The 9,688-nt window shown below is 48.8% G+C and overlaps 1 non-coding gene across 1 annotated transcript; it reads right to left on the reverse strand.

The window, feature by feature from the left end:
- Positions 1 to 409: 409 nt before the first annotated feature.
- LOC112938478 (small nucleolar RNA R71) lies at positions 410 to 516 on the reverse strand. The gene has a single exon (XR_003241677.1). It is a non-coding gene; the product is annotated as a small nucleolar RNA R71 (small nucleolar RNA).
- Between the last annotated feature and the right edge of the window lie 9,172 nt (positions 517 to 9,688).

Raw genomic sequence — 9,688 nt, forward strand, 5'->3', positions numbered from 1 at the left:
CGAAGAGAAACCAGCCGTACCAACGCCACCGTCCTTCAAGACAATGGCCAACAAGACTCTTCGCGAGTTCATTGCTCCCTCTGTTGACAATGTGGCCATTGGGCCGCAGGTCAACATAGGAGATGTGGATTTCGACTTGAAGTCCAGCCTCATCACAATGGCGCAGGCTAGCCCATTCTGTGGCAAGCCTAATGAGGATGCCAATGCTCATCTGCAACAGTTCCTGGAGATCTGTAGCATGTACACCATCAAGGGCGTCAGTCCCAACACTGTCAGGCTGAGACTGTTTCCGTTCTCCCTTCTCCGGAGAGTGAAGCAGTGGTTCTATGCCAACTGTGCTGCTGCCAACACCTGGGACAAATGCTCTATGGCATTCCTCTCGAAATTCTTCCCGATGGGCAAAACCAATGCCCTTCGTGGAAGGATTTCAAGTTTCCAGCAGACGATGGATGAGTCTATTCCTGAAGCATGGGAGCGTCTGCAGGAATATGTGGCCGCCTGTCCTCATCATGGGATGGATGACTGGCTGATCCTGCAGAACTTTTACAATGGACTCACCCCGATGTCCCGTGATCACCTGGACGCGGCAGCTGGAGGGGCTTTCTTCTCTAAAACGGTTCAAGGAGCCGTTGAATTCATAGAGAAGATGGTCTCCAATATGGGTTGGAGCGAGGAACGACTCCAGACCCGTCAGCGAGGCATGCACACCGTCAAGGAGACGGAGTTACTTCCTGCCAAGCTAGATCTCCTCATGAAACGCTTGGACGACCACGAGAAAATGCCACAAGGTACCGTCAAGGCCTTGGACTCACACGTCACGTGTGAAGTCTGCGGCGACACGGGTCATCCTGGGAATAATTGCCCGGAAACCCGTGAGGAGGCGATGTACATGGGCAACAACAACGGGTATCGTCGACAAGGAGGTCAGGGGTGGAACCAACCACGCCCATGTTATTAAGGAGGTAACAATAACGGTAACTTCTCTAACCAGCCCTCCTTAAAAGATCTAGTTTTTGCGCAAGCCAAAACTACTGATTCGCTAAGCAAAAAGCTTGCTGCTAACGATAAGATCGTAGAGAACAGAAATGTCAAGTTAGATGGCTTTGCTTCTGCCTTTCAAAATCAGCTGTGCTTTAACAAAATGATGGAAACCCAGTTAGCTCAGTTGGCATCTTTAGTCCCTGCAAATGAAACTGGGAGGATTCCGGGGCAACCCGACTCATCTATTGAAAATGTGAAGGCGATCACGACAAGGGGAGGTAAGTCCACTCGTGATCCGCCATATCCTAACCCTACAAGAACTAATGGGCTGTCAAAAGAAGCGCCATCTAATGGTTTGGCTGACAAAGAGGTTCAGCCAGAAAAGACCATGCCGCAGGAGTACTGCGACATACGGTTGCTACCATTTCCCCAACGGATGAGAAAACCGTCAGTGGACGAGCAATTCGCTCGTTTTGTTGAAGTGATCCAAAAGATCCACATCAACATGCCGTTGTTGGATGCTATGCAAGTGCCGACATACGCCCGTTGTCTTAAGGATATACTCAACAACAAGAGACCGCTCCCAACAACCGAGGTGGTCAAGCTGACGGGAACAATGCAGCAACCTGATACTCCACAAGCTCCCGGAGAAGAAGAAAGATCCGGGGTGTCCTACGATCACCTGCTCGATCGGGACACAACAATTCGACCAAGCCTTATGTGACCTTGGAGCTAGCGTCAGCGTCATGCCAAAAGACGTCTTCGACAAGCTCAACTTCACGGTGTAGGCACCGACACCGATGCGCCTCCAACTGGTCGACTCATCAATCCGTTACACGGCAAGGATAGCGAAGGACGTGCCAGTCAAGATACGGTATTTCTTCATCCCGGTTGATTTTGTAGTGCTAGACATGGACACAGGGAAGGAGACACCGTTCATCCTGGGGCGTCCATTCCTTAGCACCGCAGGAGCCAACATTGATGTGGGAACGGGGAGCATCTATTTCCATATCAACGGGAAGGAGGAAAAGTTTGAGTTTCAACCAAGGACGGAACAATGCTCCATGGTCAGAATCAAGTATGGGCTGAATCCGCAGAATATTCAAGTGGTCGAAGAGGAGCCACCAAAAACGAACAGCCTGGTGAAGTTCATGCAGAATTTCCTGGAGAAGGAAACATCGATGCCCAGGAACCGTTATTGGAGGACGCCGGTAAAATCACCCATACCGGCCAAGAAGTTAGAGCAGCCGGCTCAGAAGAAGCCGTCCTGCGCACCAAAACCAAACAAGGTGTGGAGGGAGAAGCCAAAGACGCCTGCTCCATCACCTCCGGAGTCGGGTGGAAAATCCATGAACTAAATCGAAAGGAGGTACGGTCTTGCACGTCGGACCTAAAAAAACGCGACCTTCGCCAACAGGTAAATTGGTATGTATCTGCATATTTGCTTTCAACAATTTGAATTTTTGCATCATCACATAGTTGAATTTCAAAATTGCATTTAGGATTTTTGAATTTTGAGGAAATTCTTCAAATGAATTTTTCAGATCAAACCAAAATAAAATTTTCAATGAAAATTTACTGTGCCATGACCACACTGACCGTTGGAATCCAACGGCCGAAAGTGGGGCCGGTTGGGCCCACCAGGGGTTCGGCCGAACAGCCTGGTTCAGCCGAATCGGCCAGGCCAACGGTCGGTTCCCTCTTTCTTTTAGGCAACGACTAGTGGGCCCCACAGGTTGGTTTTGACCGTTGTGGGTGCACTATTTAAGCCAACCGGCCGGGAGAGGGGACTTCACCCTATTTCAACACATTTTCATTCCGTCTCCAAAGTTTGCTCTCAAGTTCATTCAAGCTTTGATAGTTTCCCTCAAATTCAAATCTTTAGTTGCATATATACAAGGTTCTTTGGTGAAACTAACCGGCGGGTGAAACTCTTGTCACTCCCAACCCCCGCCGAGTTAGTCCGTTCTTGCTTTATCGTGCAGAATGAGGAGCGACTGTCTCGTCTGTTCAAGGGGTCCGGCTCTTCATCAAGTCATCATGACGAGTCTAGTACTCGTTCATCAGCCGATGTCTCGATGGAAGACGCCTAAGCTCCGTGACGACTCCTGAACGACACTGACCTCGACCTTATCGGTGATCGGGAGAGACAAGTCTACTACATGCTGAGCGACCGGGAGTATGCTCACACGCGAAAATACTCACTGGAGTTGCTGAAAAAGATAGGTATGAATGTTGAATTTCGTTCTATTTGGAAAGCTGTTGGTTGGTAGAGATTTGTTGTGATAGATGAGCCTGATTCTCGTTTGCTTACTTTGCAATTTCTGTGCACTTTGAAAGAAATAGAAGATGGTATTTCTTTTCGCTTCTTCCGTAAGAAGTTCACACTTACATGGAAAGGCTTGAGTACACTTCTTGGCTTTCACGATTCCTGTAAGATCGATCTCCATAAATGAATTTCTGTGTTCGAGAAAAATAGGTTTTGGGAAGATATTTCTGGTGCTCCAATTTGTGAGAAATCTAGAACGAATGATATCCATAATCCTACACTTAGGCTCATGCACAAATGGATTGCTATGACTTTGTTTCCTAGAGGTGATCTGAGACCCATTAGGGGAGATGAATTAATTATCATGTTTGCCATGGTTAGAAAAATCAAAATTGCTCCTGTGAAATGTATGATAAGGCAATGGTTAGAAAGTATAAAGTTCTCTGCTCCTGTTGAGTGCACTTCTCTGATTACTCGGATAGCAAAAGGGCTAGGGGTCGTTAGCGACCAAATTGCTTTTATCTCAGCCGCTCGTCCGCGTATTGATGAGGCGTATCTAATGCAAGGGCATATTCTGAAACATGGAGCAGATGGATCTTTGATATACTTTTTCCCCGGTTGTACAAATGAAATCCCATAGCCAAATCCGGGGTATCATTTGTACAACTGCCATGAACTAACCATTCCCCTATAGACCATAGAAGAATCTCGTGCAGGTGGAACATACAGGGAGACGCGCAACATGAAAAGAAACGAACGAGAAAGTTCATCATCCTCGACACCCGTACAAATGTATGAGGCAGGTTGGGCATCAACTGGGGATGCACCCGGATGGACCCAAGCTCCACGCCATAGCATCGGAGTCTCGACCAGGGCAAGTGCCAGTGAAGACCGGTGGCATGCGCCTCATGATATTCAATAGGGGGACAATCAACCTCCCAGATCAAGTGGTGTGCCTCTATCTCCAAGTGAATGGCGCTCGAGTTCCTCTCGTTGGGACTTGGGTGAAATCACTAGGAGAATGGACACCCTTGATATGCAGATGGGGGAGATCCAGTACAACCTCATGGAACACATAGCTTAAACGCAAGAATGGCAACAATCTGTTGATGCTCAGTTCGCCAACATCAACAACATGATGCAGTAACAACACGATGACCTTCAGGCGCACTTTCGTTTTCAGGGGTTCAATCCTTATCAAGGACCCTGAGCGAAAGCCAAGCTTGGGGGGGGGGGGGAGACATCGCTCCCCCCATTGAGGTAACTTGTATCACATTGCATATTTTCCTTTCCTATGGCATATTTGCTCTCCAATTGCATCTTATAAAAATAAAAACAACATAAAAATTTGCAAAATAGAAAATACCAAAAAGATAGGATAGGTTTGAGTCATGCTAGGTAAGACAAGCTAGTTCTCTTTGTTGAAACGATAAATAGTTGCTCTGTTTTATATCTCTGATATATGGGTTCTTGGTAAATACTCTCTAAAAGGTTAAATATAAGTAGCCAACAATTATCCGGGAACCTGAGGTAAATGGGCTACACTTGCTGATCTAAGTCTAGGTTGTTGCGAGATATGAGATGGTAAATAAGAGTTGCTATGATCCTGATACTAGTTTGACTTAAATTCCGGATGTTTTGCTTTTCAAAATGATAAAATTGAAAGTTCATCATTTGATATAAATTCCTACCAGAGCCAATAATGTGCTATCATGATTAAACCAAATACATTTTGGTTGCTTGTCATTCCATTGAACTTTGTCAAACTCTTGTGACTTGTGTAGATACTTCTCATACTCTATGATCAAGATCATACACCCACATATATGCACATGCTAAAACTCCTACACTGGGAGCTAAGCAATATTCCATTCCATTTCCATATTACCACCAAAATAAACTCTCCATGCTCTCATATGCTTTTTTCTCCTAAAAAGAAAAATCATTTTGAAAAGAAAAAAGAGAAAGGAGGGAAAGGCATGGTTATGAAAAAAATAATAATAAAATTAAGTTATGCTCCATCAAGCATGAGCATGATTGAAAAAAAAAGAAATATATAGCCATGCCCTCTCCTAATCAATAAAAGAAGGATTTTTGGGAAAAGAAAGTAAGCACAAAGGAGAAGCTTTTTCTTTATTTTTCCTCATATATCATTTCCACCATATACCACACACACACATTTTGCACGATCTTGATCTTGAGTATGTTTAGCTATCTGCTTTAGTCTAAGTTTTTGACATAGTAATAAATGTGAATGCAAGTATGCCATGTTTGATCCCTACCAAGCTCCACATATAAACTGTAACGCCCCGATTTTCGTTCGGGAATAAAAATCAATTAATAATACATTTTCTAGAAATTAAATAAAAGTTAAATCAACTTGATCAAGTGAATTATTGAGGGAATTAAAAATTTCCTCTAAAAATTATTGGCCGGGAATATTTTGGTAATATTCTTTGTGCCCTACTGTACTCTCCGGAATTTTCCGTGAATTTTCGGAGCTCGAGAAATAGTTTTAATAGCACAAAGATCATTGCATCAATTAAAATAAAAAGAAAAACAAATAAAATCCCCTCCCCTCCCTTTTGGGCTTGGCCCAAGCCTTCCCCTCCACTCCCGTGGGCCGTGCGCCTCCTCCCTCTCTCGGCCGGCCCGCGTCTTGCGAAAGTCTACTTTACGTCCCCCGGTTTCCCTCCTCTCTCTCCATCCGGCTGACAGGTGGGACCGTGGGCCCCACCTGTCAGCTCCTCCTCCTACCTCTGGCTGGCCGGCTGCAACCGCCATGGCCGCCCGAGCCGCCCAACGTCGCCGCTTTCCCCGCCCACCTCCTCCACCCTGCACCGCTCCCGCCCGACTGTGGGACCTCGCCGCCCATGACCCCGCTCCCCTCCCCCACTCCGTCCCACGAAAAACCGCCGCCACCACCCCCACGACGCCGCCCCACTCCCCCTCGAAATCCGCCGCTCCCCGGCCCTCTCCTCGCCCCCTTGAGCTATAAAATCAATCCCCGTGGCCTCCTCTTCCTTTTTCCCCATTTTCCCGAGTCCCCCACGCCCTCTACCGAGCTCTCCACGCCGATCCCCATCGCCGCCACTCGCCGGCGATCTCCAGCCGCGCGCCGCCGCAGCTCCCGCCGTCGCCGCGCCTCACCACGTGTGCCATCAGCTTCGCCATCCCACGCCGCACGCCGGCCTCCACTCGGTTTCCTTCAACCGCCATCGGAACCACCTCCCCACCGTGAACCCGAGCTCCACCGCCACTTTGCCGACTCCGGCAGCGCGCCACCGCCGCCCTAGCCACCACCAAGCCACGCCACCGCCACCGTCGGCTTCGCCGCATCGCGTAGCACCCCGGCCTCTGCTTCGTTTTCCCGTTCCACCGCAGCAACACCATCTCCACTGCGAAGCCGAGGACGTCGCCGCGTTTGCCGCCTCCGGCCGCCTCTTGCTGCAGCGCCCAGGCCAGCCGCGCCTCGTTCGCTGCTCGGTCGTCGTCTTCCGCCGCTCCAACCCATCCTCTAAGTTCGCCGGTCAAGGGCGACCCCGTCCGCCCTCCGTCCTCGCAAGCCGCCATCGGGCAATCGTCGTCGCCGTCATCTTCCTCCGCGCCGGCCGCCGCTTCCGGTGAGGACCTCTCCTCCCTTCCCTTTTTTTTCCCGTCCCCCTTTCTTGCCGACCGCCGCCTCTTGTGGTGCGTCGCCGTCCCCGTGCGCGCCGCTGTCCTCCGGCCGCCCGCCGCCGTTCCACGTTGCCGGCTGCTGCCGCCGGTGGCCGCATGCCGCCGCCGCGCCTTGGCTCGGCCGGGCCGGCTTCGTGTCGTGCCTGTGCCCCTGGCTGCCGCTCCCCTCGGCCGCCCGATCGGCTCAGGCCGATCTGGGCCGTCCACGTGGTGGACGCGCACCCGAGGCCACGTGTGGACCATGTCCACCGTGCGCCCTCCCCCTTTGACTCGCTGACGTGTGGGGCCCGCGTGTCGGCGCCGGCCGCCCCTTGCTGACGTCAGCGAAGTCCATTTCCTTTGTAAAAATAAATAATAATTGCGCAATAAATCGAGTTTAATTCTAGAAATTCATTTAAATGGCTCAAAACTTCTAAAATTCATATCTAATTCATACGAACTCCAAATTGGGCCATTCAACTTGCAAAACTCATCTAAAATTGAGCTCTACATGTTTGTTTACTTTTTATGTACTTTTTCCTTGGTTTTTATTAGAGTTTTTCCTCGTTTTGCGTGCCAGCGTGTAGTTCCCGTCGTTTCGGAAGATCGCGTTCGCAAGGATAAGAGTTCAGAAGATCCAAGTGAAGAAGCAAGGCAAGTCACACATTCCCCTTGAGCATGTTGATCTCAATTTACAAATGTTTTACTGTTTGCAAATAAATATGCATGTTTTGCTAATTACATGGGGTCAGGGTCTTACCTATCTGCTCGCTTGTGCCATGTTTACTTGATATCTGTCCTTTGTCAACCATGGGTAATAAATCGCCTAGCTTGTGTTACTTTGATGACCTAGCTAGAACTATATGCTTAGCCATGCTTAATTACCACTAGTTCAGTTGATGGGATAATTACAATATTAGACCTTTTTAGTATCAGAATGAGCTGCCTGCTCGAGAGACCTGGCCATGCTTCATGGTCGTAATTACCCAACTAAAATGCGACTGAATGGTGGGCTGTGGGTGCATGGTTTTGCTGGTCGTACCCATGGCAGTTAAGGACCGGTTCGCGGGATGCCCTGGAAGAACTTATCGTACTTACCACAAGCCAGCGTGGGCAACGGCTGGGCTTGTAGTGTAGCTTTCCTCTAGTCGACGCATCCAGGCAAGGGTGGGCGTGATGGAGCGGGGCGGGCCCTGCGACGGCCTCTGTCGCTTCCGGATTCACCTAGGCACGAGAGGGGACTGCCCGTTGCCCGCTGGGGACGGGGGTGAAACCTGAGGTGTGGTGTGCTTGGCTAGAGGGGGTTATGCGAAGGGTCCTGTCACGGCCTCTTTCTGGTATGTCGTGGTGGCATGTCGGCGCACGGAAACGTGTCGTGGGGCTGTGTCTTGTGGGTACAGTTGTACACCTCTGATCAGAGTAAAACTATTCGAATAGCCGTGCCCGCGGTTATGGGCGGTCGACCAGATTCACCGTGATTAGTCCCATCTTAATAAATCGACCCAATACACTGTAGTTCAGGTGGGTTGGTTGGGCCTGTTTAACGTGGTGTAGCGTTGATCAGTGGAGATTTAATGTTACTTTAATTACTCAACAGTTTTGCTGTTTTGCTCAATAAAATGTTTTACAACTGCCTTTATGCAAATAGCCACAAACCCCTCCTTGTATCCCCTTGCACGTCTGCATCGTTGGTGTGGCTTGCTGAGTACGGTGGTTGTACTCAGTCTTGCTATTATTCCCCCTTTTTCAGAAGTGTAGTGCTTCTGAGCTGAAGATGGAGTTAGAGGACCAAGGCTCAGACCCCAGTTGAGTTTTGCCTGTGGAGTGGAGCTGAAGCCCCGCTAGGATCGCCTTTTTCCGCTGTTGTCGTTCTATTTCGGTGTGAGGACTAAGTGCCTCTTCCGTAAGTATTTTACGCTTTATTTACGTTTGGAACTGTATATTACTTGTCGTTTTGTGTACCCTGGCTGGTCCTGGACAGGGATTTAATATGCAAAATAGTCTGGAAATTTGGGTTAAATTTCTGGGCGTGACAAAGTGGTATCAGAGCCAACTTGACTGTAGGTTGAGCCAAATGGTCAAACCCTAAGGACAAGTTTTCTGAAAACCCTATTTGTAAAATGTCTCCTCTCGCCCTTTGGCATTTCTTTGTGAAACGGTTTTGAAAATTCTCCTCCCTGTCCCTCCAATTCTTTTAGTGTCAAACCTGGAGGGCAAACCGTCAGTTTCGTGTCTGTCCAGAAGTCAAGTCGAGTCTCAAGCTTCGTGCAGCAAAGAACGAGAAGGTCAGTTCAGAGTCGTCGTTCCGCGAAGATCAAGAAGAGTTTTCCCGAAGTTCACCTAAACCCAATCCTTCCCTGAAGGGTAGTTTCGTTAGCAGGATCGTGTGTTGTTTGCTTGTGTGCAGGGGTATGGTTTGCATCATTGGTGGGGATGCGACCATACTAGGTTGTTTGCTTATGCAACTTAAACCATAAAAATCTACTCACAACAGATCAATAGGCAAGTGGTTTAGTACCTTATCATTAGCAACCCCTCTCTTCCACCTCTCTTCCGTTCTGGTAGCAGATGGTCTGTATCAGAGAGAAGAGCAACAACAACGGTGTATGAAAGTCACAGATCAATGGATCACTCGAAAGCTACAAGGTACTCCCGATGCTAGAAGAATCCCTGCTCGTGATCAACATTTGGTATCCAGGATCAGAAGATGGGTGTATTGATGCAGGAGATGCAAAGCTCGATGCAAGGTCGAATGTAGCGGAAGCAACTCTAGCAGTCGTG

Source organism: Oryza sativa, chromosome 3 (genome assembly GCF_034140825.1).
Source record: "Oryza sativa Japonica Group chromosome 3, ASM3414082v1".
Lineage (NCBI taxonomy): Eukaryota > Viridiplantae > Streptophyta > Magnoliopsida > Poales > Poaceae > Oryza > Oryza sativa.